The 23,990-nt window shown below is 41.5% G+C and overlaps 1 protein-coding gene across 7 annotated transcripts in view; it reads right to left on the bottom strand.

Annotated features, from left to right (window-relative positions):
- Positions 1-23,990, bottom strand: part of CAMKMT (calmodulin-lysine N-methyltransferase) — a 516,624-nt gene that overhangs the window by 238,526 nt on the left and 254,108 nt on the right. The gene's annotated exons all lie outside the window — the stretch shown is intronic.

Genomic DNA, 23,990 nt, shown 5'->3' with positions numbered 1-23,990 from the left:
GGAGAGTGGCTCCAGATACACTCACAGTCAGTGCCCACATTGAAGTGCTCTACAGCATACCAAGCAAGGGGTGGGAGAAGGTACATTATATAGTGTGTACTATTCAATTATCAGTAGTAAAAGTGGTTTTACTGTAGATAAATATAAAAAAGCTAAATACATAAGATATAGACAGACACATGCACAATCATACAGTATATCAGAATGTCATATTATTTTGTATATTAAAAACCTGTGGGAGATTAAAGGAAACCATAATACATCATACTGGATCATGAGGGATCATTCATAACGGATCAGCCGTGGATCAGTAAAAACAGAAGTTATGACAACGACGTGAACAAATGCATAAAATAACCAAGCAAATCTCACAAAATAAGCATTTACTAGTTGGCTACTCTGACCTACTACTTTTAATTCTCGTCGAGATGTCAGGTGCAGCAAATGCCGATCTCAGGTTTGTTGACGTGTGACTATTCCCTATCCTTCGAATCTGTCTGACAGCTCTAGGGAGACGTACTTGTTATTCAAAGCATTTGTCTAAAAGAATACCCATGTCTAATATGTCACAGAACAAACTCCAAAATGTACACCCCCAACAACAAAGGGTAAAAAACAAATATGCTAAAAGTTTCACAAAGTATGAACAAGTAATACCAGAAAAACAATTTCAATGGCTATCTGCCATTGTCTGTGCTACAATGTAAATTTTCACAGAGAAAATATATGACTATTGTTGGGGACTTTAAATTACAGTAGAAACATCCAATGAAAAATTAATCCGTCATTTTTTCCCAAAAATTATATTCTCCATTAAAATTCTTGTAAACTTTATGGAAGAAAACTTCAAGTTTATGAGAAAGTGTAGGAGAACTAGTGCTTCTTCTGGACCACCTGTGGTTGGATATACAAAAGGGTGGGCAACATGGACAAGTAACCTACCTCTTAAAGGGAATCTGTCACCTTTTTTTTCAAATATGAGCTGCCGGCACCAACATCAGCGGCTTATCTACAGCATTCTGTAATGCTGTAGATAAGCCCCCGATGTAACCAGAAAGAGAAGAAAAAGGAGTTATATTATACTCACCAGGGGGGCGGTCCGGTCTTTGTCCGATGGGTGTTGCGGTCCGGCGCCTCCCATCTTCATACGATGCCGTCCTCTTCTTTCCTTCCTGTCGTGGCTCCGGCGCAGGCGCACTGCTCTGCCCTGTTAAGGGCACAGCAGAATACTGCAGTGCGCAGGCACCAGACCTCTCCCAGCGCCTGCGCACTGCAGGACTCTGCTCTGCCCTCAACAGGACAGAGCAATGAGCCTGCGCAGCAGCCGGACTGGATGGCGACACCTATCGGACCGGACGCTGGGGTGAGTATAATATAACTCTTTTTTCTTATCTTTCAGGTTACATCGGGGGCTTATCTACAGCATTACAGAATGCTGTAGATAAGCCCCTGATGTCGGTGCCGGAGCTCATAGCCGAAAAAAAGGGTGACAGGTTCCTTTTAAAGAGAACCTGTCAGCACGATTTTGTAAAGTAAAGTAAAGACATGGCTGTAATACTGATCACATTGATAACTTTTGTGAAAAAATCCGCTTTGTGGTTCTTTAATCACCAATGCTAATTAGACTGTGCACTGTGTCTTCTCCTCCCTGTCTGTGATTCTCCAGCCCCTCCACCTGTCTCCAGACTGTGATTCCTCAGGCACTCCGCCTGCCTCCAATCTGTGAATCCCCAGCCCCTCCGCCTGTCTCCAGACTGTGATTCCTCAGGCACTCCGTCTGCCTCCAGTCTGTGAATCCTCAGCCACTCCGCCTGCCTCCGGTCTGTGATTCCCAGTCCACTCCGCCCGCATCCGGTCTGTGAATGACCTGGCTCCTCTGTTTGAAATCTCAACAGTGACCTGTCATTCACAAATCGGAGGCCGGTGGAGGGGCTGGAGAATCACAAACAAGGAAAAGACAACCCAGTCCACAGTCTGGCCCCTGTGCACCAAAATCTAATTAGCAGAGAACTTTAAATAGTGATTTCTTCACCAAAGGTATCACTGTAATCAAGGTTACAGCGCCATTACAGCCATGCCTTTACTTCACATTACAAAATTATACTGACTGGTCCTCATTAAGCTAAGATGTATATCTACTTCAATTGGGGTACTCATAATGCTCCCATAATGCTTAGTCATGTACCTATTAACAATCAGCTACCTTACTTATGAAACCAGAGACATTTCGTGGCAAAGATGGGAACCAAGCAAACTGAGGAAGATTCCATCGGCCATTGGATTTGGAGTCTAATGGAGATGCTCTATTTTTGTCAATTAAATGGTGGAATAAAGAAGGGGAACCATTAGTACAGTACATGTTTGCTTAGCAACTGATATACACCTTCCGTCAGTATTGGGATATATCTTTTCCAACTTCTGCTGGACAGTATTGAGAAAACCGAAATGTATCCGTCATAAAAGCTGTGGATCTACCATAATAAACATTAAAAACATATCTAGCAGTGCCTTTGACCCTTATGATGTACTGGACCATGATGGGTCTGAGGGAAATCTACAGCCAAGTTAGCACAGCTTGATCTCACCTGGTGCACCAGATACTTATTTGGATACACAAGTGATCTAGACTTTCTTTGTACCTTTGCATCATATGTGCACACAAAGACATTCAGACGCTGGTGCAGCCACCGAGCTTTCCTGAGACTATGCCGCTTCAGGGAAACATCGGCGGACTCAGCCTGAAAAAGATGTTGCATGCACAGACCATTAGTAGTGTAGCAGAGGAAACTCATACAAACAGAAAGAGAACACATCGTACAAACTTCATGTAGATGTTATCCTTGACCTTGACAAAGCTGAAACTGCAAGACCCTATTAGAGATCGTGCAGAAGATCGTAGATCATCTCACCTGAGAGAATCGTGTCGGTAATGCAAATGACACTCAGATCAAACTCTGATCAGAGTTTGATCAAAGTGTGAACATAGTGCAATCCAATTTTCTCGGATGAGAAGAAGATGGAGAAAAAAATATCTCCATCTTCTCAACTGTGTCTGTGCTCGGAAATCTGGCTGATGTTTGCCACGCACTCATTGACTCGCATGGCCGAATGCGAACCCAATTGGAAATCAAACTCTAGTATGCAGTGATTTTTTTTCCTCAAACAGTTTCTGTCCAAGGAAAATATCTCACATGTGCACAGTAGCATACACCATCATTGGTCCGAACGTGATCCGATGTTTTGTTGCCCTTACTGAAAGGCAACAGTGCTATTAACTATTCTTGTTTACGACTGACACATACACTTGAAAAAAAAAACAAAGGTGTTCTCCAAATGTTAAGTCCTTGTGCATACAACTGAATAAAAAATTGCATAGGTCTCTACCTAAAAAAATTTAAAAAAAGTAAAAGTGCAAAATGCAGAGTCTTCTATGCTTTTCATTATGGCAAAACAGAATACTATGCTACAAAATACTACAAGAACATATGTCAACGGGACACTCATTGGCACATGTTGAGTCACGAGAAACCTTTAGATCCAAATGGTGTCATTATTGGGAGCATTATCGGCACATATGCCACACAATGAAATAAAATTTAATGTGAACATAGACTAAAGGACCCCATGCACATTAAACAAAAGTTGTACTAAATAGATGATTTTGACCAAATCGATCATTCCTTGTATGCTTTTTAGGTGGCAAGCGATCGACTTTTGGGCGAAAGATCATAGCTGTCCAAACGATCGATCAGGCATGTGTGATATTTTCCTATGACTATCGGGCATGTCATAATGTGTATGTGCTGAACGTTCAGAATACTTTATTTCATTAACTCCAGCCAACTGATTATCGAATATTTTTGCTCACTATTCATAGGAATTGTACGGCTTCATCTAAAAGATATTTGCACAATGTACGGTAATTGGACTTTTGCTTGGTGCTGTGGTGTAAACGACAAATGATCTTTCGTTGGTTTGTCATCTCATATGCATGGCCAGCTTAAGCCACAATGGTGCCCAAGACCAGATTAGCTTCATCCTGATCATTTTCACTCCATTTTCTATTACGACTTTACAACCAAATTCATAAAATTAGAAAATAATATGTTGACTACATAGATTCCAATATTTACAATGAAGAGTAAAGTCGTAGAATTTTTTTTTTTTTTTAAAAACTGAATTTTCACCACAAAAACCTGTCCTACGATATCCGCAATGTTGATAATTTTACAGTCGCTGAAAATAAAATGTTATATACGGTATATATATATAAAAAAATACAAGTATCCATTATAAAGCCAACAAGCGGTGAGATTTTTGGTTGGTAGTGTACAAACTATTGGACGTGATTCCTGGCAGATGAGACATGCTAACAAAGTTAGCAGCCATCAAATGCAAACATGCAAGTAATAACCCATTATCAATGTTCTCCTACTGTTTTCATTTATTCCACTTCTGTAAACAAGGTGTATGTAATGTTAGGTGTTGAAGACATTGTCATACATTACAAAGCTTTTAGTTGGCCAGTTGAGGCATGAAAACATCTCTCGTTTTCAATTCAAAGAGTCTCCGGCTTTCAAAAACTCTGCGTGCGAATGGATGTAAATGAATTTCTTATGACTGTTTTATAAATGGTGGAAAGAAACATCACTACCTATATTTATAGGAGATAAAAATACTTATTTATACAGATTAATACCCTAAAGGCGTAAGGAAACTTTTTTTTTACTTTGAAAAATTCTGCAATTTAACGCGCTTAGATCCACTATAAAAAAAAAAAGTGAGAAGGCGGCCTATTTTGCTAAATCTGGCAATAACCCATGCTGGCAATCCAATGATCAGTGGTTGAAAATGGTAAACGATTCAGCTGCTCACCCCTCGTTGTTCTCAATGGAACGTACAGTCATGGCCAAAAGTTTTGAGAATGACACAAATATTATATTTTCACATGATCTGCTGGCCTCTGGTTTTTATGTGTGTTTGTCAGATGTTTTTATCACATACAGAAATATAATTGCAATCATATTATGAGTAACCAAAGGTTATATTGACAGTTAGAATGAGTTAATGCAGCAAGTCAATATTTGCAGTGTTGACCCTTCTTCTTCAGGACCTCAGCAATTCTCCCTGGCATGCTCTCAATCAACTTCTGGATGAAATCCTGACTGATAGCAGTCCATTCTTGCAAAATCAATGCTTTTATTTTGTCTGAATTTGAAGGTTTTTGTTTGTCCACCCGTCTCTTGATGATTGACCACAAGTTCTCAATGGGATTAAGATCTGGGGAGTTTCCAGGCCATGGTCCCAAAATCTCTATGTTTTGCTCCCTGAGCCATTTAGTTATCACCTTTGCTTTATGGCAAGGTGCTCCATCATGTTGAAAAAGGCATTGTTGATCGCCAAACTGCTCTTGGAAGGTTGGGAGAAGTTGCTCTTGGAGGACATTCTGGTACCATTCTTTATTCATGGCTGTGTTTTTAGGCAAGACTGAGAGATAGCCCATTCCCTTGGCTGAGAAGCAACTCCACACATGAATGGTTTCAGGATGCTTGACAGTTGGCATGAGACAAGACTGGTGGTAGTGCTCACCTGGTCTTCTCCGAATAAGCCGTTTTCCAGATGTCCCAAACAATCGAAAAGGGGATTCATCAGAGAAAATGACTTTACCCCAGTCCTCAGCAGTCCACTCCCTGTACCTCTTGCAGAATATCAGTCTGTCCATGATGTTTTTTCTTGAGAGAAGTGGCTTCTTTGCTGCCCTTCTTGAGACCAGGCCTTGCTCCAAGAGTCTCCACCTCACAGTGCGTGCAGATGCACTCACACCTGCCTGCTGCCATTCCTGAGCAAGCTCTGCACTGCTGGTAGCCCGATCCGCAGCTGAAACACTTTTAAGAGACGGTCCTGGCGCTTGCTGGTCTTTCTTGGGCGCCCTGGAGCCTTTTTGGCAACAAGGGAACCTCTCTCCTTGAAGTTCTTGATGATGCGATAGATTGTTGACTGAGGTGCAATCTTTCTAGCTGCGATACTCTTCCCTGTTAGGCCATTTTTGTGCAGTGCAATGATGACTGCACGTGTTTCTTTAGAGATAACCATGGTTAACAGAAGAGAAACAATGATGCCAAGCACCAGCCTCCTTTTAAAGTGTCCAATGGTGTCATTCTTACTTAATCATGACAGATTGATCTCCAGCCCTGTCCTCATCAACACCCACACCTGTGTTAATGGAGCAATCACTGAAACGATGTTATCTGGTCCTTTTAAGGCAGGGCTGCAATGATGTTGAAATGTGTTTTGGGGGATAAAGTTAATTTTCTAGGCAAATATTGACTTTGCAAGTAATTGCTGTTAAGCTGATCACTCTTTATAACATTCTGGAGTATATGCAAATTGCCATTAGAAAAAATGAAGCAGTAGACTTTGTAAAAATTAATATTTGTGTCATTCGCAAAACTTTTGGCCATGACTGTAGAAAGCTCTGCCAAACGTCATGGAGATGCTTTGGAAGGAGAAAGAAGTCCAGCTCCAAGAATAAAATCCAAAATCTATTTTTATTTTCAATAAAACAGTAACATGGCTGCTATATTCATCATAGTAGTATGCCCAGCCGGGATTACCAGAAGGAAGTTGTACAAGGAGGACCTGGACGCGTTTCGAACACCATGTGTCCTTAAACGCAGATTAACCTCAAGGAACAGCAGGGCAGAATTTCAAGCAGGTGAACAGGTGAATGGAATTAATTAATAAAAAACAATATATAAAAACCATGAAAAACTGACACACATCATGACAATGATTTTACAATAAATGTTTTACAATTAATTAACATAATAAAAAGAAAAGAAAAAAATCAATCAATAAAAATGTTTAGAAAGGTTATCCTACGTGGACAATTAATATTAATAATTAATTATCTCAGCGTAAAAATGATCAGATGGATCGTCACACTTTGGTATTGAGTTACAGTGCGCATTATAAAATAATAATAGCTCTCAAAATGTGGTGATGCAAAAACTATTTTTACAATAAAAAGCGTCTTTTAGCATGTGACAGCTGACAAAAATAAAAACCCACCATAATTAGTAAATTAAACCCCCCCTTTACCACCCCTTAGTTAAGGAAAAATAATAAAATTAAAAAAATGTATATATTTCCATTTTCCCAATAGGGTTAGGGCTAGGGTAAGGGCTGAGATTAGGGTTAGGGGTGTGTTGGGGTTAGGGGTGGAGTTAGAATTGGGGGGTTTCCACTGTTTGGGCACATCAGGTGCTCTCCAAACGCAACATGGCGTCTGATCTCAAGTCCAGCCAATTCTGCGTTGAAAAAGTCAAATGGTGCTCCTTCCCTTCCAAGCTCTGCCATGCGCCCAAACAGTGTTTTACCCCCACATACGGGGTATCAGCCTACTCAGGACAAATTGCAAAACAACTTTTGGGGTACAATTTCTCCTGTTACCCTTAGGAAAATAAAAAATTGGGGGCAAAAATATCATTTTGTGAAAAAAAATATGATTTTTTTATTTTCACGCCCGGGCGTTATAAACTTCTGTGCCATGCGCCAAAACAGTGGTTTCCCCCCACATATCAGGTATCAGCGTACTCAGGACAATTTGTACAATAACTTTTGCAGTCCAATTTCTCCTGTTATTCTTGGTAAAATTTTAAAAAAATTGGACCGGAAGTAATTTTTTTGTGAAAAAAAGTTAAATGTTCATTTTTTTAAACATTCAAAAAATTCTTGTGAAGCACCTGAAGGGTTAATAAACTTCTTGAATGTGGTTTTGAGTACATTGAGGGGTGCAGTTTTTAGAATGGTGTCACTTTTGGGTATTTTCTATCATATAGACCCCTCAAAGTGACTTCAAATGTGATGTGGTCCGTAAAAATAAAATGGTGTTGTAAAAATGAGAAATCGTTGGTCAACTTTTAACCCTTATAACTTCCCTACAAAAAAAATTTGGGTTCCAAAATTGTGCTGATGTAAAATAAACATATGTGAAATGTTACTTATTAAGTATTTTGTGTGCCATATCTCTGTGATTTAAGGGCATAAAAATTCAAATTTGGAAAATTGCGAAATTTTCAAAATTTTCTCCAAGTTATTTGAATGAAAGTTTACCACTAACATGAAGTACAATATGTCACGAGAAAACAGTGTCAGAATCACCGGGATCCATGGAAGCGTTTCAGAGTTATTATCTCATAAAGGGACAGTGGTCAGAATTGTAAAAATTGGCCCGGTCATGAACGTGCAAACCACCCTTGGGGGTTAAGGGGTTAATTAACTAAAAAACAATATATAAAAACCATGAAAAACCAACACACATCATGACAATGACTTTACAATAAATGTTTCACAATTAACATAATAAAAAACAAAAGAAAAAAGCAATCAATAGTGTAACATGAACTCTCTTCTAAGATTTAATCCTGTTGCTATACATGTATCTAAAAGATAGATCCACAGTGCTTCCCTATCACGCAAAGGTTTTTCCCTATCTCCACCCCATGCATGTTTTTTTAACCTGTTCTATTGCATATATTTTGCAACATGTAGTACAGTATCTCTATTATGAACTGTAATAAAGTGTCTCGATACATTAGACATGTGTCGAGTAGTGGGTTGTGCTATATCGTATAAATGTTCTCGCATCCTGTCCTTCAATTAGCGAATAGTAGAACCCACATATTTCAAGTTGCACTTATTACATTCAATTATATAAACTACATGATTAGAATTGCAGTACAGAAACTCCTGAATCTTAGAATTTTTATTGTTAGCAGAGTTAGAGAAATATAAAGTTCTTGATGAAAAGGAACATGTTTTGCAGGGAAATTGACCGCATTTGTGGTAGCTCGTTGTTGATAACCAATTACTCATTTTGGAATTTCCATTGGCATTATATAGACTAGGGAACAAAAAATTGCCCATGGTTGGTGCCCTCCTAGAAACTATTCTGACTCCATTTGCCAATAAACTATCCATAATGCCATCATTTCTGAGTATATGCAAATTATCAATTATAATATTGCAAATAGATTTATAATGCGCACTGTAACTCAATACCAAAGTGTGACGATCCATCTGATCATTTTTACGCTGAGATAATTAATTATTAATATTAATTGTCCACGTAGGATAACCTTTCTAAACATGTTTATTGATTGCTTTTTTTCTTTTCTTTTTATTATGTTAATTAATTGTGAAACATTTATTGTAAAATCATTGTCATGATGTGTGTCAGTTTTTCATGGTTTTTATATATTGTTTTTTATTAATTAATTCCATTCACCTGTTCACCTGCTTGAAATTCTGCCCTGCTGTTCCTTGAGGTTAATCTGAGTTTAAGGACACATGGTGTTCAAAACGCGTCCAGGTCCTCCTTGTGCAATTTCCTTCTGGTAATCCCGGCTGGGCATACCACTATGATGAATATAGCAGCCATGTTACTGTTTTATTGAAAATAAAAAAGATTTTTGATTTTATTCTCGGAGCTGGACTTCTTTCTCCTTCTAAAGCATTGATCAGTGGTTAACAATATTATTAGATAACTTGCAGGCTATTCATTATGCTGAAAAATGGGAAAAAAATTAGTTAAACCTGTAAAAAAAACCTCAAATTCTTTGAGGCACCATAGTACGGAACTAAAAGGGGTTGTCCAGGACTGGGACAACCCCTTCTTGAATTAAATGTTTGGCCCCGATAAAATAAAAAAACATATACTCACCTCCTGTTTCGGCTCCATTTCAGTGTTGTCGGCACTCGCGCTTCCCAGAGCTCTTACACGGTGGAATGACACATGGTGCCTGGCACCCAATCAGGGATGTCGACACTGTCTCCGCCTTCGTACTGATTGGACATGAAGAGGAAGTCAGAGATTATCTGCAGCCCTGGACAACCCCTTTAAGAGTCTCAATGTCTGCTGTATGGTGCCAAGTACAGTGCCACAATATAGTAATTCTCTGCTTGAACAAATACATGTGATATCATACATGTAATGGGGTTCTCAGCTTCTTATTTTTGTTATTTTTTATTCCATAGGCTTCCTGTATGGATAAATAACAAATGCAGTTCTAATTACTCCCTGCTGCTTCAGTGTCGGATCTCGATTGCCGCCCCAGTCTTTGTTGACAAGCTGCAGCTTTGATGTCAAGATTACATCAAGTAACCGTTGCAGCCAATCACTAGGTTGATTACTTTTTTTAAATCCTTTACCATTTTTTAACCTTGAAATATCATTGTTTATAAACCGAAAAAGTTAACATGATCTTAAAGTATTTCTTACAAGAGTCCTGTAGTAATAAACTGATAACAGAGCATTTATTTGCTGGGACCCCAATCGATCAGAAGTAATCTGTAGTAAACGTTCACTTTTCCCTACAGCGCTACCACAGGGGGAATGAAGCATTACATAAAATCAATTAAAGTCAATTTGTTGCCCGTGTGGATGGAAAACATGCTCTTTATAGCAGCTAAGAAATATGGCCTAAAAGATGGGGATCCTGAGAAATGGACCCCACCAATGAGGGTAAATGACAAGGGGACTTTAAAATATAAAAATGCACAGAACACCTATATATATTACTAAGCAAGAGAGCTGCACAAATCTCTGGTTTACTATAGATTACCAGCTCCATAAGTCCTGAAATACACAATTTCAATTTAAAGTCCCATGAGGGAGGGCACTCACCTGCTATGAACAACAAATCCTTAAAGGCGCATTAAGAAAGATTTACCCAAAACTAATAAGATGACTCAATTTATATAATGTGTTCACTCGTCCTGTTATAAGAGGCAACTTTTGACAGCTCTGTAGCTCGGAGTAAAGAAATACTGGAAATAAAAGATTAATTTTGAATAAACTAGATGGGGCTTTGCACCTGTCTCTTTGCCAATCGGGAAGATTTATAGCATTAGCACAAGCATTAAAGGCTCAAGACAATGTGCACTTACTGAAATGAGAATTTGCCTTCTTAATACTGAGCTTTTATTCATAATTTTTGCCATAAAACAGAAACTATCTTCTAGTGAAAAAAAACAAAACACAATAATAAAATTTAATTATGCCAAAATATTCGATAGTTCAAGAGGTGGTCCACTACAATGCATATTGTGTACATCGATTTAAACCTTTCAAATAAGTATTTTTGCAAATACATTATGTTGAAATATTTGCCTCTGAGTGATGCTATAGCTGCTCGCTCATTCAAGTTCACGTTGCCCCTAGCTGCAGGCACCACTGGCATCCGGTGATATCACATCAACTTCTGGACTCTGGAAGTTGACATTGCATCAAAAGTTTACATACCCTGGTGATTTGGGCCTGATAACATGCACAGAAGATGACACAAATGGGTTTGACTGGCTACTAAAGGTAACTGTTGTGAGTTCATTCTCCCCTTCACCTTTGATGTCTGATGAACTCCCTCTGCTGGTGAAGAGAGGTAGTGAAATTGATTGGGATGGGAAGAACCTGTCATCTGAACAGGCGGAGTGTGTTATGAATGAGTCACTGTAGGAGGCAAAAACAGAAATACTAGCTAAGTCCAGAAAACCAGAGAAGTTGGCAGCTATCGGATTACAGACCCCTGAACCTATCAACAACAACTAGCAGTAGCCGTGGGGGGTTCCTACGGTGCCCTAGATCCCTCGATCACAGCCGGAGAACTACATAGCCTAAAGACAGAAAGGGAAATCTAAACTGCCCCAGAGCAGACCCCAAAGCAATAGGCAGCCCCCAACATATAATGACGGTGAAGCAAGATGAAAAAACACTCACACAGATAGAAAGATAGGCTGAGCAAACGATGGGGCCCAAGCTAACTACAAAGGACAGGATAGAAAAGCTGCTGTCTGTAATCCGCCAAAACCCTATCAAAACAAGAGCCAACAGCTGATAGGGAAAAAAGCCCTGAAGACGCTAGGCTTCAAAAAGACTATATCAGTACTCAGGAATTTTCTGAAGACATAGCAAAAAGGAATTTAGCACACCCCAGCAGGGAATGGCAGAAATCCAGAAAAGCAAGGAAAAACAAAAACAAAACACAAATGCAAAAAACAGAGCAGAAAACTTAGCTTTTGAGGAGCAGGAATCAGACTGGTCTCCTTGAATCCCTCAGGGAGATCACCAGCAAGGCAGAAGGGCATCGGCTGCCTTATATCCAGTCAGCAATTCCCGTCACCCAGTCATCATCATCCTGCCCAGATGCTTGGTAATCAGCCTCACTACCTTCCTTCACCAGAAGAGGGAGTTCATCAGACCTCAGTGGTGAAGGGGAAAATGAACTCACAACAGGAGTGTGATTGGACATCTGGAATTTCTGAGTGGATATAAGGCAGCCGACGCCCTGCAGGGCTGCTGGTGATCCTTTCTGCTCTGAGCTCTTGCATCCAGCTTAGTTCCTGTCTACTAAAAGCTAAGTTTTTGCCCTGCTATTATTCCATGAGATTTTGTCTGGTTTCCTTAGTGTTTGTATTCAGCCAGTCCTGGTTGGGACTGGCTGAATTCCATTTTTGTCTCTGAACAGTTGATCTCTTTGCTCTGTTTTCAGAATATACCTGAGTGCTGATATAGTGATTTTGAAGTCTAGCGACTTCAGGGCCTTTTTCCCTATCAGACGGTTGGGACATTTTTGGTAGGGTTTTTTGCAGATTGCAGCCAGCATCTTTTCTGTCCTGTCCTATCTAGTTAGTTGGGACCCATCGTTTGCTCAGCCTGTCTTTCTGTCTGTGTTTGTGTTTTCATCTGTTTTTCACCGACAATACATGTTGGGGGCTGTCTATTGCTTTGGGGTCTGCTCTGGGGCAGTTTAGATTTCCCCTTTCCTTTTTAGGCTTATGTAGTTCTCCAGCTGTGACGAGGGGTCTAGGTCACCGTAGGAACCCCCCACGGCTACTGTTAGTTGTGGTGTATAGGATCAGGGGTCTGCAATCCGATTGCTACCAACCTCTCCGGTTTTCTGGACTTAGCTTGTATTTTTGTTTTCTCCTCCTCCGGTGACTCATTCATAACAGGTAACATCCTCACCTGTGACCTGTTTGCTTGTAATCAGTGTGTGTGCATAAAAGCGGAGTTAGTTTCTGGGATCCAGACAGACTCTTGCATCTTTCATCCAGCCACTGATGTTTCTGGATTGTGAGTCATGGGGAAAGCAAAAGAATTGTCAACGGATCTACAGGAAAAGGTAGTTGAACTGTATAAAACAGGAAAGGGATACAAAAAAAGGGTCTGAATACTATCCGTACACACTGTACAGATGTTCTTGAAAAAAACATTGTACTTGTCAAACTGTTGGAATTTTGTATGTTTTCATTAACGCTGGATATCAATAAGAATCCATTGCAAAAGCATCAAGTCTTCATCTTTTTCTGTGCTGAGGTTACAGGACCACTGTCCTTTCCTACTAAGCATGAAACTTTTACTACAGTATTACCAAGTCCTTTACCATCGGTGACTCTGGCTTTTCTAGTCGCTGCTGTGCAGAGAAAACTAAGAAGGGGCTGCCACACTAAAGTAGTACTGCAGCCCATCAGTCTTAGAATTGGTGGTGGCCCCGGATGTCCTAGTGATACACTTTAGAAGATGAGCATAACCCTTTAATCAGTTCAGTATGAAGTGGTACAAGATAGTATGGAGTGGTACTGCCTCAATAACCAACACTTTTTTTTGGATGAGACCAAAGGGCTGTTCTAATTTACCCTTATAGCATCACACAATCTGTGGTGCATCAGCTACGAGGGCCTTTTAGTGACTGTTGTGTAGTAAGACCTACAGATTTAATAAAAGGTTTTCTCAAAAAAGCTTGTTTTTCCTCTACGGATGCTCATTAACCAATAGTGAAAAACAGTAAATTACGTCAATTAATCTCTCATCTCGCCTGTTGTAGCCAAATTTTTCCAATAATTCAGTAGACTTGGATTAAACTTTTTGAACAAAAGCCTCTTAGGATTCCCATGCAACTTTACAAGGCGAATATTCAAGGTGATAAATAGCCATCAGTGAAAAATATATGCAAGTTGGGTCCACCAGAACTTCTCTGTTCTGACTCCTAGAGGCTCAATGGTAGTCATATGACCTAATGGGGCTGATATACAGGGGGTATCTCCATGAGACATTTCCATTCACTGGTTCATGAATTCTCATCATGCATTTATGACTCATATATGTAAATGATTTAGAATGATTTAGTTTAGTCCATTGATAAAAGACCTGCTGACAAAAAAAAGAGACATTTCCATTCACTGGTTCATGAATTCTCATCATGCATTTATGACTCATATATGTAAATGATTTAGAATGATTTAGTTTAGTCCATTGATAAAGGACCTGCTGACAAAAAAAAGCCGGATTACTTACTGGTAATGCTCTTTTAATGAGTCCACGACACCATCCACTTGGAGAGAGGGATCCGCCCATAGGAACAGCAAACCTACAGAGATAAAAGAGGGTGGTACGCCTCTCCTCCTCAGTTTTCAGAAAGTTGTGGGAAGCAGGGTGTGTTGCAGTCCGCGCTGCCGAGATTCACAAATCACCTGGGATACAAGATGTTGTAGCAGTGTACTCCTTTATTTCCTCCTATGCGTTTCGGCGCCCTTCCTGGCACCTTCCTCAGGGAGGATACAGTGAATCATCTCCTCCTCAGTTGGATTTCAGAGTACCCGGAGGACCGCCAATTATTAGGCCATTATATTATTCAATATTTTAAATATATCAATTTTACATATAAGAAGGTGTATATACATTATGTTAACTTCCAGGGAGGGTTGTGAGCGGCTGCTGTCGTGGACTCACTAAAGGAGCATTACTGGTAAGTAATCCGGCTTTTTACTCTTCGCCACGACAGCACCCACTTGGAGAGACTTTCCGAGACCGTCACCTGGGAGGGACCACCGTGCCGAGGACCGCTCTACCAAAGGCTAGGTCAGATGAGCATGATAAATCAAGCCTATAGTGGTTATAAAAGGTAGAGGGCGTTGACCAAGTTGCAGCCTTACATATAGACTCGATTGCGACATCTCCCCTCTCTGCCCATGAGGAAGCCATAGCTCTGGCGGAATGTGCCCTGATACCCTCCGGAGAATCTTCGTTGCTCACGGAGTATGCCAGACCGATCGCGTCTCTGATCCACCGAGACAGGGTACCCCTTGTGACCTCATATCCTTTCTTTTGGCCCTGGAAGGAAATAAATAGAGCCCTACTCTTCCTCCAGCTGCTAGACCTCTCGATGTATTGTAATACTGCTCTTCTAACGTCTAGTGTATGGAATTTTTCTTCCTCTGAAGTAGAAGGGTTACTAAAAAATGAAGGGAAGTGGATCTCTTGCGACCTATGAAACTTCCCTGCTACTTTTGGTAGGTATGAGGGGTCTGGTTTTAATATTAGCTGATCCTGGAATGTTAACAGGAAAGGGGGTTCTATTGAGAGTGCTTGTATGTCGCTAACTCTTCTGGCTGAAGTTAGTGCAACTATTAGTACTGTCTTGAGAGATAGGTGCTTAAGGGATATTGAGTCTAACGGTTCAAAGGGGGGACGTGTTAGGGCCTCTAGTACCAAATTCAAGTCCCAAGGAGGAACTCTGGTATGTGTACCGGTTCGCTCCGCTCACAGGCCGAGATGAGTCTAGCTATCCATCTATTGCCTGCCACGTTATAACTATAGAGGGCCCCTAGGGCAGACACCTGGACTTTTAGTGTGTTAACAGACAGTCCTAACTCTTTGCCTTTTTGTAGAAACTCTAGGATCGATGTTCTCGGGATTTCTCTAGAGTTGGGAGCTGTGTGGAACTCTAGGAACTTCCTCCATACCCTGGTGTAAATTTTTGTATTAGCCAATTTTTGAATCTGCAGGAGAGTATTGACTAACCCTTCTGTGAATCCTCTTGCTCTCAACATTTCCCTTTCAAGTTCCAAGCCGTCAAGTGGAGATTGTCCACTTGAGGATGGAAGAATGGCCCCTGAGAGAGGAGCTTGGGGGTTGAAGGAAGCACCCAAGTGTCTGTCACTGACATTGCTTGCAGGCATGAAAATCATGGCCTCCTGGGCCAGAATGGCGCTATTAAGATTATTCTTGCCTTCTCTGCCCTGATCTTCCTGATGACCTGCGGTAGTAGTATGATTGGGGGAAATGCACATGCTAGTTTGAACTGCCATGGGGCTTGGAGGGCATCCAGAATTTCCGGACGGTCTGTCACGTTCAAAGAGGCGAACCTTTGCACCTGCCTGTTTCCCCTGGTGGCGAAGAGATCTATTTGGGGAAGACCCCATAGTGACACAATGCGTGTGAATATTTGCCGGCTCAGGCACCACTCTCCTTGCCGTAGTGTATGGCGGCTTAGAAAATCTGCTTCCGAATTGTCTCTTCCTCTTATGTGGAGGGCCGAGAGAGACAAAAATTATTTTTCGGCTAAGGACAAGATCTTTCTTGCGGAAGACATTAAGGCGACTGATCGAGTCCTGCCTTGCCTGTTCAGATATGAAACCACTGTGGTGTTGGCTGAAAGGATTCTCACGTTTTCCCCTTGTAACTGCGGAAGAAAATGATATAATGCATGACTAACCGCATTTAGCTCTTTCAAGTTTGAAGAATCCTGATCCTCGCTTAAATCCCACAGGCCTTGGGAGAAGGCGCCTCCCATATGAGCCCCCCATCCTGTGGGGCTGGCGTCGGTAGTAATTATATGGGAAGGCGTTATCACCCATGGTACTCCTCCCGATAGATTATCATCCTCTAGCCACCACGCGAGGACCGTCTGGGATAAAGTAATTTTCTTTGTCAAATTCCCTCGGTCATGGGTTTCCTCTAAGAGAATTTGATGTTGTAGCTCCCTCGTTTGGAACTGGGCCCACTGAACTGCCTGGATGCAGGAAGTAAGGGACCCCAGGAGAGACATTGCATCTCTCAAGGACATGCGCGGCCTGTTTATTGCTAACCTGACCTTCATTTTAATTGCTGCAATCTTTACCTGTGGCAGTAGTCATTTTTGGTTTATGGAGTCTAGTTGGAGACCCAGGAAGGACTGGACGGATTGTGGCTCGATTCTGGACTTCTTGAAGTTTATTATCCACCATAGAGCCTGTAGAGACAAGATTGCATCAGCAACTCGTCTATTACATTGTCGAGTTGAGTTCCCTATTATTAAAAAGTCACCCAGATAGGGTATTATCAATGTGTCCTTCTGGCGTAAGAAGGCCATCACTTCCAGCATCACCTTTGTAAAGACTCGTGGTGCGATGGAAAGGATGAATGGCATGGCTGTGAACTGGAGATGCTGTATGGTGCCATCGAGGGAGACCGCCACTCTGAGGTATTTCTGATATCTGTAATGGATGGGAATAAGCATCTTTCAGATCCAAGCTTCCCATCATACAATTGAGGAAGAGGAGCTTAATTGTAGATCTAATAGATTCCATCTTAAATTTATGATTTATTATAAATGAATTTAGCTTCCTCAGGTTGATAATAGTCCTGAATGAGCGATCTGGTTTGGGCACCAGAAAAAGAGGGGAGTAAAATCCTCTCCCTTCCTGTCCTTTAGGCACATGGACCAATACTTTTTTGTCCAGCAGACTCAGAATCTCAGTTTCTAGGGCCCGCTGTTGGACTGGCGAGCTGAGAGATGTTATGATAACTGAGTTACGGGGAACGTGGTGGAAATCTATTTTTAACCCTTCTCTAACAATGCCCAGAACCCAAGAGCTGGCTGTGACTTTTTTCCATTCCTGAAGAAAAAATTTTAGTCTTCCTCCTACTGGAGGGACTGGCTCCTTAGCTCCTGTCCCTGCGGAAGGAGGATCCTCTAAACATGGCACCTTTGCCCATTTCTTTCTTTGTGGCCCAGCGATTTTGATTTTCCGCTGGTCTTCCTCTGCCAAATGGTCGTCTCCTAAACGCCCTCCTATAAAATGGGAGAGAGGGGTTAGGGAACCCTTTTTTCCTTTCTTTTGCCTTGGTAAGGATTTCATCTAAGGTTTTTCTGAACAAAAACTCACCCTCGCAAGGAATGGCACAAAGCTTTGCCTTGGATTGGGTGTCACCTCTCCAGCTTTTAAGCCACAGGCTACGCCTGGCGTTATTAAGTAAGCCTGCTGTTCTGGCTGCCATGCGTAATGAATCAGCAGAAGCATCCGCTATATACGCAGTCGCACCACAGATCAATGGGATAGCTGCTCGTAGTTTGTCTCTGGAGATTTTTTGGTTTATTTGCTGGTCTAGTTGATCAATCCAGACCAGCATAGAATGAGCTGTGCAAGTACTAGCGATTGCCAGTTTAAACATGCCGGTAGCTGCCTCCCATGCCCTTTTTAGTGAGGCATCAGCTTTTCGGTCAAGTGGGTCTTTCAGAACCCCTGCGTCCTCCACTGATAAGGCCAATTGTTTTGAGGTGGAGGCGACTGCCGCGTCCACTTTCGGAACTTTAGACCATGTTGACAACTCCTCGTCGCTGAAGGGGTACCTTCTCTTTGAGGTTGAGGGGAGATAACCTCTCTGGTTCTGCTTCTCCCATTTTTCTTAACCAGAGCTTTTATAGCTGGTAAAACAGGAAAAGCTCTCCACTTCCTATCTGTTAGTCCTGCAAACATAATTTCTTGTGTTGTTTGCAGCTCCCTTGTCTCTGTGCACCCCATGGTGTTCCTCACGGATTTAACCAAGTTGTCCATGTTCTCTAAGGGAAAACACAAACGCCCCTCCATATCTGAGGAAGATGATGATGTGGATGCATTGGAACTATCAGAGACTATTGCATCATCCTCATCAGAGTCTAAGCTAACCGCAGTTGGTTTGCTAGTCTTAGTACTTATGGGTATGCTGCTAGGCTGGGTTAGGGCCTGTAACTCTTCCCTTATTATGGCCCTTATGTCTGTGGCTGATGTTGATGCTTGCTTTTCTATTTCATTAATGCATTTTTTGCATAGCCTTTTTGTGTAAGAGTCCGGTAGGGGACATGTACAAAGGGCACATTCTCTATTTTTTTATTTCTCCTTTTTTAAGCCTGAGGTGGAGACGTAGCGAAGGAGAGAGGGAGAGAGGGAGAAAGAGAAAGGTATTTATCAGCTTGATAGGCAGAGAGTCGTCCACTCACCCAGAGAAGCTGTAGGTACCGGATCAGGAGGCTGAGAAGGAGTCTTGTTGGTGTGGCTTCTGTAGCTTCTATCCGAGGAACCTCGGCACGAGTGATCCTTGGCTGCCGCTGTCTCACCTGCCTGGGGATGCGTATCTTGTCCTGGGGAAGACATGCTTGCACGCAATAACCATATCCCCGAGGTCTTTTGTAAGCCCCTTCATTATGCCGGTACCTCCCCCTCCAGGTGCGCCTGCTTGTCTTAGGCACGGCTAATTAGTATGCGTCCAGCCTGGAATACAGCCGCCGGCCCGCTGTGTAAATTAACATTGTCTTTTTTTTTTTCCTTTAGGAGGGGGCGGAGAGCACTCCTTCATGCCCGCGTGTGGTCTTGCAATACTTCCCCCGAAGCAGCGCGTGCGCCTTGTGCTGAGGAACCTCCAGTAACCCGGAAGTTCCTCCTTACCTTTTACTGTCGGCGCTGCATGTGCGTCCCCTCCGGGATGCAGAAGCCTTTAGGAACGCCGGAGGCTACCACCATCTCCTCTGGTTCCGTGCTCCCACACGGACCGGGATGGTCCTTCCCCCAAATCCCAGTGGCGTGTAGCTCTGCAGGGGATCCCCGGTCGGCTTCACCCCGAACCGGCGTTTCTGCCCGCGCTGCTGCGGCATCAGTCGAGGAGGGAGCCGGATCACAGCACTCCCCCGTCGCTGCTTCCGGATCGGAACCCCTGCCATTCCCGCAGACACTGCACTGGCGGTTCCTTGGCCCAGGTATGAGCTGTAGGAGAATCCTGCGGTTTCCCATAGGACATTTGTCTACAGCAACTTGACCTATATTCACACAGTATGAGTCATCATCAATAATTTCTAACTGCAGGCAAAACATGTGACAGATTACTGGAAAGCGAGAAGCATTGATGCTTCTCAATCTAGGGGAAATACATAAACCATTACAAATGTACTACATAAAGGATTGTCATATAGAATGGTGAATAAATTAAGGTCCATTACTGCTATTACCATCACAGCCTTGAATATTGGTCAAGGCTTAGAAGGACAGACATTAACATCTATTGTCATAAGATGCCCCAAGGAAAATAAGCTACTGGGTAGTGCTGCTCTTGGCAAATGCTCAATTTCCAGTATAGGGTACCACTATAAACCCTTCTGTTAAAAAGGCATTATCAAGTTCTTAAATTGCTTTAATTAGACTGCTGTTATAAATCCTATAAAATCAACAGTATCGCAGCTTTCAGAGCAGGTCTCCTAACCATGACTCTTGGGTCTCACTGTTCTGACCCATGTGCTTGTTCAAATGCCCTGTCATCTCTACATGTAAATGCAGTGATAGTAGTGTAGACTCAGGACAAGCCACTCATAGACAAATGTACTATAGCAGAACTTGTGCTAAGCATTATAGCTCTACTAATACTACAGTTCTATTCGTCAGAACTGTCACTCAAGAAGGAAAGCCCACCCTGCCAGAAATCAGGATGTAAGGAGACTGTAAGAAGACTGCAATGCTCTGAGCTGTGCAACAGACACCTTGAAAATACTACTTTAATCCAAAAATGGCTACTATCGGAACATCTAGGGTAATTCTGAATTACCAAATGGTACTTTGTTTTCTAATCAGCTTAGGTTGCTCTTAGGAGCAGACTGTGTCCTCTCTATAAGTCACTTAAAGGAATTGTCCAAAAAGGACAACCCCAGTCCATATTAAGTCACTTGAATACAGGAAAGATACATATCTTTGTACCGTGTTAGCCAGTAGATAGAAGAATATTTAGAATTGAGAGTCCTCAGTGGTTGATACCTTTTAATGGCTAACTGAAAAGATAGTAACAAATCGCAAGCTTTCGAGTCTACGCAGGTCTCTTCATCAGGCAAAGACTAAAACAAAATCTGAAGAATCACATATTTATACACAAGACAGCACAGAAATAACGCAATAGCTAAGACAAGTGATGTGAAGCGGAATAGACCTTTCAATAGCTTTAGTAACATAGTTAACATAGTTTATGTAAAAGTATCTGATAATCTGCATTGTTCAAAAAAAATAGCTATAATCATCTGTGCGCTCTATGTAAATTATCCGCTACTAGTTATCGGGGTGATGCCATTCCAGGGATCAGTCACATATTCTAGCTCCAGGGTGGGAAATTAATTTTCTAGAGGGGCCACATGAAGTACCATGACTGTTGTGTAGGGCAAAACTAAAATAATGAAATTAATTCTGCTCAATATTAGTATTAACATATTAATTATAATTATTCAATATTAATATTAATTGTATGACTTAATATTGAGCAGAATTAAGTATGCTGACCCCTATAAACCTTGGTTTGAGTTGGTACAGATGCAGCATATAATTGCATGTTCACATGGCCAAAAAGCATACAAAACTACAAAAGACAAAATAAAAAAACCCTGCTTAAATAAGTAAAAAACAAAAATGCATTTAAATCATACAGAGTTCTTAGTAATACTGTATTTGTTCAAACATAGCATAAAAGCCGTGGGGCGGCTTTTATGCTATGTTTGATCAAATACAGTATTACTAAGAACTCTGTATGATTTAAATGCATTTTTGCTTTTATTTAATTATAGCAGGGTTTTTTTTATTTTGTCTTTTGTAGGTTTTGTATGCTTTTTGGCCATGTGAACATGCATTTATATGCTGCATGTGTACCAACTCAAACCAAGCTCAATTTTTGTGTTTTTCTTTGTATTTTTGCATTCTGTGCAAGCTGGGGTGTGGTCTCCCTCTCCTGAGCTGGAAATTGTATTTAAAGGCTTCCCCTGACTGGTGTCCTAGTGGTTGGGACTCGGTCCTTGTCTGCCCTTATTTACACAGACGTCAACTTTGACACATGATAAGGTTATTAATACTAGACAGTGTAGGACAGCCCCGACCACAGAGTCACCTTGTCGATGGTGGGACGGCTTTTATGCTATGTTTGATCAAATACAGTGTTACTAAGAACTCTGTATGATTTAAATGCATTTTTGCTTTTTACTTATTTAATTATAGCAGGGGTTTTTTATTTTGTCTTTTGTAGGTTTTGACCCCTATATACCGTCGGAACCCGCTCACAGCCTCTTATATATTGTATGAGCCCGCTCTATGCAGATACAAAAGTGATTTTAAAAAATGGCGCCCTGCGTTCTGTTTTTATGTCAGTATCCCCCCTTGACTTTAGTGGAGAGGCGGCACAATGCACCGAGAGCATACAGTATATATCTTATAAGAGCAGTCTTTTTTTTTGTAAGCAGATACCCAAATTATTGGCTGTGTGGGCAGCTATAGAGGACAGCATTCATATTCTTTCTTCTAATGGCACTAGTGATCAAATAGGGTCAGCAAAATAAGTACCAATCCCGTCGGCATATACGGCACAAACGGAGGGGTCCAGGTCAACGTGCAAGCAGCCAATTATTGGCCCAACAACACTGAATTTTCATCTGCCGGCAGCCTCCATCTACTGATTATACAATCAATACGGCTCAGATGAGGAGAACTAACAACTGGCTGAGGCGGATCAATGACCGCAAATAAGAGATTCGTGAGCAAAACTTTGATACCATTCTACAGCAGTGTAAATGCTGTTTCTATTGCAAAGGCATTCATGATGATACTTCTATGATTGCACTGTTATTATAGGTTTAATGTTAGGCAATCAAGCTGCAGTGGTCTAGATATCAACAAACAGCATCAAAAGAAAACACAAAATTGTCCTTATTCTTTTGACACCGTAGCCGAAGGCGGTTTTCTTTCTTTCTTTTTTTTTTTTCCCCCCGACGTTAGTGGCCTTGAATGAACAATAATAAGTGACAATTTACTGAAAAGCACTATTTTTACCGATAACAAAAGTCATGCAATATAGATTGATATAAGTATGATTATTGCTAGACCCACACGCCAGATCTTCTTGAAACAGATAATTTAAATAAATTCAATATTGTGACAGTCGGCTCTTTTTATTCGCAGATGTCATTGGAGAAAAGCAGATCTACTTTTTTTTTTGGACAAGCCATTGTTGCTGCTACTTTGACTCCCAATACACATATATATATACACACACACACACACACACACACATATATTTATATTTATTTATTATGTATATAATTTTCACACTCCTTGACCATTTCTTATCCTGTAAACCATTCTTTATTAATTATTCACTACAATGTTCAAAGTTCATCACTACAATGACACTCTTAGAAGCACCCTTGACCAAGTAGCTCCCCTCACCCTCAGAACCTCCAAGCACATAGTTAAACAGCCCTGGCTCACACCGCAAACTCAACTTCTCCAGCGATGCTCTAGGAGTGCTGAACGCCTATGGAGAAAAACCCGCACACCAGAAGACTTCATCCACTTCAAATTTATGTTAAAAACCTATAACGCTGCCCTTCACCTCGCCAAACAGACCTACTTCACCATCCTGATCTCCTCACTAGCCAACAACCCCAAGAAACTTTTTGACACTTTTCACTCCCTCCTCAGGCCAAAAGCACAAGCCCCTATCACAGACATTTGTGCTGATGACCTGGCCTCCCACTTTACAGAACAAATAGATAATATCCGTCAGGAAATCTGCTCCCAACCACCAAGTGCTGTGACTCCCATCCCTTCCTGCATCCCCCCTGGCTCACTTTCCACATTTGATCCCATCACAGAAGAAGTCTCCAGACTCCTCTCTTCTCGTCCGACTACATGCACTACCGACCCCATTCCCTCACATCTCCTCCAGTCTCTCTCTCCAGTCGTCACAACCTACCTAACTACAATCTTTAATCTCTCACTCTCCTCGGGCATTTTTCCATCCTCCTTCAAACACGCCATCGTTACTCCATTACTAAAGAAACCTGCTCTCGAACCATCCTGCACAAACAACTACAGACCAGTCTCCAATCTCCCCTTCA

This window comes from Dendrobates tinctorius, unplaced genomic scaffold (assembly GCF_039654945.1).
Source record: "Dendrobates tinctorius isolate UK_male_01 unplaced genomic scaffold, ASM3965494v1 ptg000434l, whole genome shotgun sequence".
Classification (NCBI taxonomy): Eukaryota; Metazoa; Chordata; class Amphibia; order Anura; family Dendrobatidae; genus Dendrobates; species Dendrobates tinctorius.
This window is presented reverse-complemented; position numbering and strand designations above follow the sequence as displayed.